This window comes from Corvus kubaryi, unplaced genomic scaffold, assembly GCF_017639235.1.
Source record: "Corvus kubaryi isolate FWS band 111438036 unplaced genomic scaffold, C.kubaryi_AGA036_p1.0 69, whole genome shotgun sequence".
In the NCBI taxonomy this organism is placed as follows: domain Eukaryota; kingdom Metazoa; phylum Chordata; class Aves; order Passeriformes; family Corvidae; genus Corvus; species Corvus kubaryi.
Window position 1 is genome coordinate 909,198 of NW_024582057.1, and position 12,897 is coordinate 922,094.

At 40.1% G+C, this 12,897-nt stretch overlaps 1 protein-coding gene across 12 annotated transcripts in view; it reads right to left on the minus strand.

Annotated features, from left to right (window-relative positions):
- Positions 1–12,897, minus strand: part of LOC121674672 — a 300,378-nt gene that overhangs the window by 121,018 nt on the left and 166,463 nt on the right. The window contains exon 7 of one of the 12 annotated variants that reach the window (XR_006019764.1): positions 11,005–12,604. The exons of the other annotated variants lie outside the window; for them this stretch is intronic. The gene's annotated coding sequence lies outside the window, so the exon portion shown is untranslated. Of the gene's footprint in view, positions 1–11,004; positions 12,605–12,897 lie in introns of those variants that run through there. 12 annotated transcript variants of the gene reach the window in all.

Consider the following 12,897-nt stretch of genomic DNA (forward strand, 5'->3'; position numbering starts at 1 on the left):
CAGGAAGAAATAAGAGCTACATCTAACATCTAAAGTAGCCAGTAAGAGCATCTTCCCTGTAATTTGTGTTTTAGAAATCACAGAAAACAGAGGAGCAGTATGTAAGTAGAAAGACTTGAAAACATACTTCAAAAGAACTTTTTTTACAGAGGCACGAGGGGGTTTTTTTTCCACAATATTTACCATGAAGCAACAGGCAAAAGAGAATTACGTATTTGAGGAATAACGTGTTTTTAGGCTGCAAGAAGTAAATCACCTAGAACGTGTATACCCTCCAAGGAAAATTCTACTATACAGGATAGTCACTGCAGATTACTGCTGCTGTGCTATTTCCAAATGTTCCTTTTTCAAAGGTAAGTGGAAAAAAAAAAAAAGTTCAAGATGGTGGCAGGCAGTGATTTGAAGCTAATTTTGTACTTTTATCTCCTTTTCCTCTATTCACCTTCTTTTCACCCAAAGTCAAATTTTCCTGTAAGACAATTGGTGCTTGCCCAGGAAACATATTGTAAAAAGCTGTAAAATGGGTATGTCATGACCATGAGCCAAATCTTAAGGAGAAACAACAGAAAGCATCTCACAATCCCAACCTAGGTTAGCATGCTTCTGAACCAATGTCAAGGTTATGACATATATCAGAAACCATACATAGAGTTCTTTTGATGTTGAAAAAACCAGTTTGTGTCAAACGAGCTGGGAACAACAGTTATTTTATTTGTCTCATGTTACTACTTGTCTGCATCGTTGTGTGATTTTGAGATATAAGAAGTATAATAAGTTTAAATGAGGAGTTCTGGTTCTTGCAGACAAGATAATTATTTATGACTTTTTATAAAGAATTTCTTCCAGAGAAGATGTTAGGATGTTGACTTCAGTTCAGTGATTCCTCCTCTTCCCCTTTCACTCTGTCCTGCTTGAGGAGAGATGAACATGTGTGGAAAAGAAGGGAAAAAGATTGTCTTTGAACAACACAGAGAGGCTGGGGACAAAACTATCAGAGATATATAAATACGAAATAAAGAAGAAATGAAGATTATAGAATTTTTAAATTACTACTGCAAATAATGAGAGAGAAACATTAAGAAGTCAGCAGCTAAAAGCAACGGCCATGTTAATTAATATCAAAGTTATGGTTACCAGGGCAACAGCAGCTTCCCTAACTTTTCTTCTTTTAGTACATTTACTTTTTTCACTTTCTTTTTAGTAGCTTGAAAACTTAAGAATCTCTGTTGGTATAGAGCACCTTCAAGCACTGCAGGGTTCTCTGGGAATCCTCTATGTTCAGCATGGAGTTGTTAGACTCACTTCACACACTTTTTACCTTCTCAAGGGCTCACAATGTTAAACTGTTTTAAAAGCTAGAGCTCCATATCTTTCTTTCTAACATTCATTGCATATTTCTAGCACTTGAAAGCCCCTAAAAACTTGTTCCCTCAAGAATCATAGTCCCATTTCAGGACCAAAAGGGCACATACTTCCATCCGTACGGTCACCCTTGAAACCAATGAGCAATGCAAAGCTTTCTCCCTGTAGAGATTAAACAAACCACACAGGTTTGTTCAGACCAAGCCTGGGAACAGAAACCAGGTCTTTTGCATGTCTGCACGATGCATTACTGAAAGGTTACTCTGCTGACCTTTGGTCTTGGTCACAAAACATTACTGATAATCCCCATTTTGATTAATATATTTTGTTTGGGTTTTCTTTAAGGCTTGGCCTGCTGCTTATTTAAATTATTCTCAGGTACTCCTGCCCTTGTACCAGTGCCTATCTGCACTGTCTGGTGGGGAAGAGCTGTTGCATTGAATCTCAGAGGAGGTGCAATCTTTAGAATTATATTAGGCTGAAAATTGAATTGAACAAACAAGAAGTGCTACTGCTCCACTGCTTGGGTGATATCAAAATAACCTGCAGAATTGCAGAAAAGCATTTCTACAGCTAGGAACAATAAACATGTTGGAGGGATGGAGAGAAGCAGCAGCATGTGCATAGCGGTGTCTTTCACTAGGATTTCCCAAAAGCAGCTTGGGAAAGTCCCACTGTGGGGAGAGGAAGCTGGTGCACACTGAAGAGGAATGCTTGAGTGGAATAAAGTTATGCTAATCGTAAGGCTGTGAAATATGCACTGCCCAGCTGGAGGCAGAAATCAGAGCACTGCTGTTACTGAGCTAAGTGCAAAGAGAAGAAAGCTAGATACAAGACTGAAAATTTCTGGAGAATTCCACATTGTGTGAACACACAAAGAACTAAGATTTGCTAAAACTGATAAAGTCTGTCATTTAATTAAATCATCCCAATAGTATCTTAGTGCTCTACTGATAATTACAAAAATGTTTTAGACTTTTTTCAAAGACTATTTTGAGAAAATATTAAGAGTTTTTTTGTTGTTGCTTTGCAGAATCATACTAAAGCCAGGATTATGATCCAAATACCATCACAGCTTCATAGTCAGACAAAAAGTATGAACAAAAATATTTTGTATACAAGAACATATTAATTAAAAAAAACTTTCAAAAAGGTAATAGAAAAAATACTGGCAGCTGTCCTACAGCATCAGAAATACACATGCACCAATACTTCCTAAGGACTGCATAATGTAACTGCCAACTACAATCATAAACATATGACCTCATTCATAAAAGTATGATCTCAAAGCCCATGCCCTGTATCTACTTTCTTTAAATTAGCTGACATTGAGGAGAGATTCCAGATCTGAGGAGGCCAACCTAGCTTTAAAATGTTTGCAATGCTGCACCAGAAGCTGTTTTGATTTTTACCACCAGGCTGCTAGATAAATTCTAATCTCACCATCAATTATGAAAGATTCTTATGACAACCTTGATTTTACAAAATTAGGTTATCTTCCAGCCTGTGGACATTTTCCTGTTGCATTCTGGGTTAATCCACGTGTAGAGCTCACTTCTGTCAGAATGACAAAAACTAATTGATTTTGTTTCATGGTGTATTCTTATCAATGCTCTCCCCTGCTCTTAGCCAGTCTTTGACTGATAGGGTGTTAGAGGAAAGGTCCATTAATTGATTTGTAAATAATTACAGCTAAGTCTTCACTTTTGACTAGATATCAATAAAGGCCTATCCTTTTTTCACTGTTGAATGCTTTTAAATAAGCTTCAGTGTCCAACTTTCAGCCACAAAATTCATTAAAATCATTAGATACTTTCAGAGTAGCACCCACTGGTGATAGCAGAGGCAAGAGTGTGTCAGCATTTCTCTTATACCACTTATAGGGATGGATTAGAGAGAAGCAAAATAAATAAACAAATAACAAGCCTGGGGAAAAAAAAAGGCAAATCAATTATTTCTTAAAGTGGGATTTAATTTTCAGACCTGGTGGAATTTCATTACCTGTACAGAGTAAAACAAAAAACAAAACATATGCAGTAGTTGGTACACATGTTCCTCCACACACAAAGAGTATATGTTTGTTATCTTTGGGCACACATGGATGCACGTAGTCTGTCCACACATCCTCCCAGCAATTTTTGGACCTGTTGACTACATTCAGACGCATTTAACAAAGGACCCAGAGTCTCAAAGCTAGTAAGTTCCCACAGACTTTGTGAAAATAAGCAGCAGGGTATGTGCAAGGGAGACCTACTTAGCGCCCCGATGGAGCAGGAGTCTGCAGAATGAGCTCCGCAGCACTGAACACTTGAAAATTACACCCATCTGGGGAAACAGACACAGCCAAAGAGGCTAGAAAGTAGACACATACACACACACACACCCCCCCTGTTCTCTAGGCCCCCAAATGAGGCAACAAAGTAGCAGTCAGAATTCAACGCGTCCATCAGCGTCTGTGCTCAGACACCCAGGTTTCATTGGTTTTAACAGTTTTGGGTTTAAGGTTCCCATCTTCTCCTTAGCACCTCATGCATAACAGAAAACCCTGCACACAAATGTGAGTTTTCAGAGGAAAGTAGAAACTCAAGTCTGAAAAGTAGCTATAATATGTTAGCGACCCTTTCATAGGCTGTTAATATATTGAAGCTGCAATAAGACCATATTGAAGTTTTTACGCACACAAAGTACAAATACCATTAATACAAGCAACTGCACCATATTTTGAGACTGCATTTCAAGTGGTCAGCACAAGGCAAGGGAAGTTATGTTTAACTACCTGTACATTAACTACCTGTCATATCAGGAAACTGCCTGTTCAGCATTATAAAACAACTGACCAGAAAACCTTCTTTATTGCTGCTTTCCAGTGATAGCCACCTGCTTCACATTAACAAGCACATAAGCTTTCTACCTAGGTCAACAGAAGAGAAAGGTGCTCCTACAACAACCATGTAAGTTTACTGCACTGTTTTTGTTCTAGTATCTGTTCCAGTTGAAAATTCATGCTTTATACCTGACCAATATCTATGAGACTTTCGATTCCCCCCATCTTCACTAGCAACCTTCCAGAAAGAGCTTAAGCTGCAATGCACCTTAACTAAAAAGGTGTGTGCCAGCACACCATCAGGCCCATGTACAAAGCACAGAAATAGCAGAGATTTGTGGGTTACAGCCTCTCTCCTGTGACATTTCCCATTATAGGCCCAGCCAGCGCATGCTGAGCATCCCACACATTGACCCATTTCAGGTACATTGCTCACGGGGTAAATGTATGAGTCACTGTCACAGCACATTTGCCCTAAGACTTACCAAGAGAAATTCACTAAGAGGAAAAATCCCCCTTGTTCTAATAGCAGAAAGTTGGAAAGCTCAAAGATTCCCAGTCTCATGGATCCAGGGGAGGCCATAGCTGGGGACAGTAAAATCACATTTCTCCAGGTTTCCCAAGTGCAGCCTGGTCTCCTCATCCAGCCTGTACTGGTTCAGCTACAGTAGCACCTATGGACACTGTTTTGCTACCAAGGGAAAAGTCGGTAAAAGACAGAGCAAGCCAAGCCAGCAGGGGGCTGCCAGTTACAGCCTGGCCATGTTGCATGGTCCTCGTGCCCTTGTCCTACCAACAGGAGTTGCTTCAGCAAGGTTTGAGAAATGGGCTTCTGTATTAAGCAGCTTCATTCCACCTGAACATAAATAATCTCACATTTCACATCAGCCCTGCACATGAGGAAGGTTTTCTGAGGAATACCTTGTCAGGGACAGCAGTACAACCTCCTACTCATGAAGCAAAAGAACCTCTTATCTAATGGGTATCTTGTCCTAGACTCCATCGCAGTAGGATCCTTGGGTACTGTTAAGGACTTCACGGGAGACCCAGATGTAACTTAGATAAACACAGTGAGGAAAGAAAAGTCAGCAATGTGTTTCAGTTTAAACCTCTCTAACCTAAGAATCTCTCTTTAAGCCACTCAGAAAAGCCTTTAAAATCTGATAATCACTTAATAATATTTCACACTTGCTGCTCAACCTGAAAACCTCAGCTACAGCTTTTGTAAACTGTGTCACCGTTCTTGTTCCAGATGGCTTGCAAAATAATTTATAAACAACAAAGTTCAGCAGGTTCATAGCAGCTCTTCAATTCCAGCACTTTGCCCACCCACTTCAGCGTAACTGAGAGCTTTCAATCAGCTCCTTCCTCTCATGGGGCCTTCAAACAGCACCAGAGCATGTGTTCAACTTGCTCTCAGAAAATAGCCAGCCAAACAGGGAGGGTCAGACATCTAGGCAACTCTATAGCATACCCGCAGCATGCTCACACTGCCTTTTTCCTTTTTTTTTTTTTATATATAAACCTAGTTGAGAATAAGCAGGAAGATGTTCCAAAGTTTTAAAAACACCTTTGTTAAAATACACAGTTCCTACAAAACAATTTCAGTTTGCCATAGTTCAAATTCTGAATATAATATTCCCAGCAGGAATATACTGTAAATGCAAACATAACATCTCACAGGGTCAGAATGGCTTTTTTTACTGGTTTAACTAAATGTATGCTAAGTGTTATAAGAAATAGAGTATGTCAAAAAGGGCCTTCTCTGTACCCGACAGATTTCCACTGCTATTTCTGTCTCCTCTCCTCTCTCCTCTCCTCTCCCCTCTCCTCTCCTCTCTCCTCTCCTCTCTCCTCTCCTCTCTCCTCTCCTCTCTCGTCTCTTTCCTTGCTGGTGTTTACATTGGCTCTGTTTTTCTTGTGTCCCTTCAAAACCTCCTTGTCCTGGATTGGCCTTTGGGCCACAGAGGAAAAAGGAAGAGATACTGCTTCACAGTCGCTTTAAAGGTCATGCAGTCTGAACCTGACAGAGACAAATTCCACTTCACTTTCAGCTCCTCTGATCACAGGCATATCCACACAAAGTATTCTGGAAACTGCAGGACAATATTAAGGTTGCATTAAGCCCAATAAAATATACCTTGCCTGTCAACATAGGTGATTAGCCTAGGCTCAATGCCCCATGAATCACAGACATATGGTTTCCAGGAGGCTCAGGATAAATAGAGCAGTATGGAGGCATGCCCTAAGTACTAAATACGTCTGAAGTCTGCAAAGGGTGTCAGGGCATCAGCACATTCAATCGATCCAGGACAGCAGCCCCCAGTGTATCTCATCATTTCAGCTGGTGAGAAAGAGGCAACTTGTCTCCTGAGGAGTGTAGTCCTAGCTTGGCAAGCTTTTTAGAAATTAGGGCTGATTTGAGCTTGTTTTCTGGCCACTGCCAATAAGATGCAGCATGCTGTGGTCTGTGGATATGTTTTCTCACTTCGCCTTACACCAGCACGCTGAGCCTGAAGGGATGACTGGCAAGAATAAGGCGCTTGTGGTGGAGGAGACCACCTCTAGGCAAGCATGCAACTGAGAAAAGTGTTCCTTAAAAAAACATTCAGCAGCCCAGAACTCCTGGAGCAACAAACAAAGCCAGTCTGACGCCGAGGTTTGTGTACCATCTCAGTAACCAATGGCTAGTTAATGCTGGATTCTTCTCCAAGGCATTTTCCTCCTCCCACAAACCCTGTGGTTTCCACAGCATACACAAATTTGTCAAAATGGAAATAGCACAGTTTTGCTTTGTGTTTAAACATAATTTGTATTGAGCTATTGTATAAACGTTGCTTAAGAACTAATTCGGGGCTTTTAATGGGTTTATGTCCTGCTCACAATTGCTGGGAAGTATCAGCATATTGAGAAGAAAAAGGATTCCTTTAGTTTTGACACACAGCAGAGGTTTTTAAGTAAAGCAGACAACTGAAACAATCACAAGATCTCCAGTATTTGCAAGGAGATTTTCAGTACAAGTGTCTGCCGGCTGTCTTAGTAGTGCCCAGGAACCTTAAAAAAACCCCACAGGCAACAAGTTCTGCCAGCAGGAGTAATTTCAGTAGCACAATGCAATAAAACAGTGTTGCAGAAGCTGGAGAGCAACACAATCACATACCTAGCCCACAGAGGGATCCCAAACTGCAGAAGCAACCCTTCCAGCTTCTGGAAACAGCCTAAAGGTCTCCATGACACCTGCTGTTCCTGTGTTGTGCTCTCAAGGAGAGGTTGCTCCGTAGGGGCTTTCCCACACCACATCAATAGCCAGCTGCAGGTTTGGACAATGGGAGCAATTTGAAGCTGGACAAATTGAAGAAGCCAAAAGCTTCTCTGGCATATAGTCAAAGTCTGATGAGCTGTATTTAACAGCCTTAGAATTCAGGGAGTAATTAATAAGTAATTTAATAATAAAAAAGGAAAGAGAAGGAAGGGCAGAAGGAAAGATTCTGCAAACAAGCATAAGTCTCAGGAACTCACTGAGCCCTGTAAAGGTTTCCTAATTGGACAGTGAGGGCAACAGGATACAGTCAGGCATTGTCCGACAGACCGTTGTCTGGCATTCTGGGATTTTAATCCCACTGCTGCTTGATGGGCATAGTATTAAATTCCCTTTTTCAGGTGCAAACCGTTTCAACCCTTTGCCCGGGAAAGTTAAAATTCCTTTCTATTCAAAATGTAATTAAACCACAAAATGCGAAAGTGTCTATGGATATACAAAACAAAAAGCTGTCTAGGTTTAAAAAAAGTCCATCTAGTAAGGGGTTAATTACAAGGAAACTGGTTATCGATTAGCATCTTGTGTAGTAAGATCAAAACCAACAATTCTGGTGTTATCTAGATAGTAATAAGAGTTAAATCTGCATTCATGGAACAGTAAAGCCAGAATTTTTAAGCACAATTGCCACCCTATTGTAGGCCTGGACTTATGTTTGAACACAATCCCAAATCAGCAGATTTTCAGACTGACATCTAAAATTACACAGAACATAATTTTATTATCATAGTGGGGTTTTTCACCCCCTTTTGCTCAAACTGAGACAGGCTGAATTTAACCTTTTGCACAGCACTAATTATGAAGGCATAGGGTTAGGGGGTTTCTTAAGGGAGAAAGAAAGAAAGGGACAGGGGGTGGAAAATTACAAGTTAACCACCTCCCCAGTTCTGTTCTGTTGTCTGCTCCTCACTCCTCTGGGAGATGTCAGGCACCACAGCAGTCCTTGTCCTGAGTTTGCAAAGACTTAACAAATGTAACATACGGTCTCGGCACCCATGGTAGTGGAAGAAATAGGTTGGACTAAGCTCTGGCTGACCAGCATCTCCCACAGAAGCACTCCATGGATGCACTTTCTCACATGCCATGTGTCAAAAGACTCCTTAGTCCCCTGCAAGCACTAAGGATAAGGCGGCAGAGCAGGGGAGCTGTGCCTTACGTGCGGTGCCAGGCGCGCGGCCGAAGGCAGACAGCTTGCAACCACAGAAATAGCTCGGGTAGCCAGTAAATCAATATTTGCGTGTTATTGTTCTCACATACATCCCGTTTGCTGATCCAACACTTGTTCCCGCAGAAACAGGATCAGAGCAGCCGCCGGCAGCCAGCAGGCAACCAGAGCCAGCTCCCCCTGGAGTCGGCACACAGGTGTGCTGCCTCCAACCAGAAGGCAAAGACCGACGACTTCTTTTAATTAGGGAATAATCCGTTTACATTACAAAAAGATCTTGTAGAAGGAGGCACAGTTTCCTCCAGCATTTATCCTCCTCGGCAAAATATCACGGCTCTCTCTCCTCAGCACGCAGCAGCTGCTTTGCACGACTCCTTGTCCTATTTCTGAGCAACCCAGACCAAAAAGCACCATCTTCGTATGTGACCAGCAAAGAGGTTCCCTTCCCTTAGAGGACAAGGAAAAGAAAACTAAAAGGAAGCCAAGGACGTTTTCTGATAGTGTGCATTCAGTCGTGCTCTACACCTCAGTCTAGCAGAAGCAGTCATCATTTCAGGACAGCAGCAACTCAGCAGCTGTGAGGACATCAGAGATGGGCTGCACCCAGGGGTGCTGAGAGAAGGGGTTGCTCTTGTAGTGTGTCCGCTCTCTCTTGGTTTTAAAAAATCACAGAGACCAGCAGAGATGTCCCACACCTGGAGAAAGGCAAGCATTGCACCCACCTCCAGAAAAAGCCTAAGGACAATACAGTGAGTTGCCAGCTGGTCAGCCTCATTCTGCTTTGTAAGAAGCAATCTCTGAATACAGCTGGGGACAGTCAGCACGGACTGACCAAGGGTAAATCATGTTTAACCAATCTAATTGCTCTCTGGGGTGAAATGACTGGATCTGAGGAAAGAGGCAGAGCAGTGGACATACAGCCTCAGTACAGATGGAGGATTAAGGCAAGAAGTAAATTCGTCCTGGATGCTTGTTATATTTAACTTTTAAGGTAGAAGGGATGGCTGGCCTGCCTTGACCAAAGAAGTACAGCTTCTAATCACACAAACAGAGCACTAGCACTCCCTCATTGTATTTTTGCATAAGGGGAAGTTATGGATGAAATTGCATTACCAAAAAGAAAACTATGTAGAAACGTGTAATTCCCCTCTACATTCCCAACTAGGTGTTTGTAACTTTTGTACAAAATAAAAAATCTTCATGTGCTTAAAATCTGCAAAAGATAAAACAGTCACACCAAGCAATCCACCTGGAATCCAGCCCATTAGAAAAGCTCATGTCAGGATTATCAGACTAGATCTGACAGAAAAATCTTCAAGAGAGTACATACATGGATGACCAACTTCTAGAAGCTTTTGTCAGCCCTACAGACAATTCTTCCAATAGGTCCAACATACCAGCCTTCTTTCCTTTCCTTATCTCACCCAGCAAATGAATGCTATTAAATACGTAATCTTTTTGCAGTGGGCTACACAAACAAAATACACACAGTTAATTAATGCTGCAGTCATTTCTTTGATCTTCCAATGAAAACAAAATTTAAAAGTCATACTATTTCAGCCTAGAAGCTTAGAGTTAAAAAGCTTAGGAATTCATCCAGGACTTTGAATCCAAGAATCATTGGGCTGATGTCATTAGAAGAGCTGAATTAGACTTGTAATTATTCCCTTATGAGTTCCACTGTCTATCTGAGAAAGAAGGGTATTCATTTCTGTCCTCAAAATTGATTTACTTTGGTGAAAAAGCAGAAGGGTTGGAGAGAGCAAGAACTTGGTTTTACTGTGCATCTGACAGAATACAAGAAAATAAGTGTCAAGAGTGAACAACATCTCTGCCAGTCAATAGGAGCCATACCTTCTGTTTACATGGCATGGCAGTTTCCTTGAGATCCTCAGCATAACTCCTATCTCCACAGTTCCAGCTGGCTGTCCACTGCTTAGTGCAGTAGCACTTCAATAACATGCAAACGTTTGACAGTTACTGGGCTTAAGTACATCTGCATATTTATAAACAACCATTCCAAACCACATCCCCATTTAAGGAAACTGCTTAATCACACCAAGCCTAAAGTCTCTCTCATATCCATTAAACAATAAGCTGCAGCCAGATTCACTCATTTTATATTTGTATCGTACTTTTTAAAATACTTCTCACATAGCTAGGTCAAAAAAATGTGTCAATCGACTTTTTCTTTTGTGGCAATCAAACTTTTCTCTTTATTAAACCCTATTTTTCTGTTGAAAAGGCAAAAATAAGTCAAAAAAAGTTATGCTTTAGAAATCAAGATAATGTAAATTCACAGCAATAAAACACAAGCATCCAGTAAACCATATTTAATGTTTCATCCATAATCTATAAAATATTCAGTCAAAATATGCAACCTCTGGAAATATTCAAAGCAAAAGTTTGAGAAGCACCAGACAAACAATGCACAGAATTGAAAGTTGCCCCAAAAATCTACAGATTTAATTCATCTGGAGCTTTAACATGGAGTCCCATAAATTTGGCCATAAACTCAGATTTCTCAAAAATTTTCATGCAAATTATATTTAGTGATAAAAGACTTTTTAAAAAAATCAGAAGTTATTTTCAAATGGACAACAATACACCTAAACCAGCAGGTTACAAACCAGCCATGAAGTATCAGAGAAACCTACATGAACAGTTTCTGCACATGAACAGTAGAACTTGAATCGAGTATATTGTTACAGACAAGAGGTGAGCGTGAGCTGCACTTGCATGTTTAAAGAAAGCACAGGTCTGAAAGGCAAATGCCTTCTCTGTAGAGACCTAATCTGGGTGATCCCTCTGTATGGATTACATAAAAAGCTTCATTGCATCTCCTGCTTCTGGCCCACTATCTACAGAAACAATTTTAAGGATAACCGTGATGAGGAGAAACTGAAATATCTGAAATGTTAGCACGATAATCTGAAGCATTACATAACTACCACAGTAAAATACAGAAGCATAAGCATTGCAAGCTTCATTTTGCTCATATTTGGCTGTGTATATTTCACTGCATCAGAGTCAAGTATGTTCTCAGCTCTCTTTGGAGTTTTATAAGACACATGCAACAAATGAGAAGTGAAGTCCCGGAACAGAGAAGATATGTCATAACAACTACCAGTGCACAAGAAATCAACTTACTAAGGCAAAAATACAAAAATCTGTGAAACTGAACCTAAAAATTCATGGTGGGTTTCTTGAGGTTGTGCGTTTTTTGGGGTTTTTTTTGTTTTGTTTTGTTTTGTTTTGTTTAGTTTAAGAAAATGTGCAATAAACCCAGATATGCACAAATGAACAAAATATGAAAAAAAGATTCTAGAGAGCACTCATTAAAAACCAAATATTTTTCATTTACAGGAGCTTAACTTGCCTGCATATTTCCCATTCTATGTATAGGAAATGCTGCAGAGTAAGAGTAACACAGCAACTACTACAGCAACACAGACACACATATTTTCACATGGGATGTTGAAGTTTAATTACAAGATAATTCCATATACAATTCACATTATATGCTATGACAATTCTCAAAATAAAAGAAAAAAAGTGAAGATAAAACTATTTTATGCAAAGATGCTTGTATCAGTTTTGTGTTTTTAATACAAGCTTTGTGCTTTCTCCACACTTTGATTCGTTTTTTATAGCCTCCAATTAAGAATAGGAATGCACCCAGCTAGGACTTCCATTGTTCCCATTGCCTAAAATGTGGCCCCATTACAGCTGATAAAGATTGAAGGTAGCATTTTAAAAACTCCCAAAACGTTTTAGCTTTTAAGACTCTTCTTCAGAACCATGCTCAGAAACATTGTCTCACTGGAATTCAATGTCCAAAGTTTTTATAAAACATTGGCCTTAGAAGTCTTCAATCCATTTGTAATTTCTGAAAGTTTTACCACCAGCCTAGAACTTTTTCCTCTGGTATATCTTCCTATAAAGACAATCAAAAGGACAGGTTTTTTATTGAACAAATACTTCAAAAAGAAAATACTAGAATGTATGGTGGGATGGTTTGTTTTATGAGCAACTGGTTTGGGGTTTTTTGAAGGTAAAAAGTTTAATTTCATGTTTTGAGTTGGCCTGGGTACCAACTTGGCATTAATTTTCTTTCTTGTACCAGTGATGACACACCTGATGAAATAAAGACCTTGTTGGAGGTAATATACTAATGGCATCTCATCATCAGGACAATCTGATTTTGTGACAGCTTACTGTTAAGGTAGA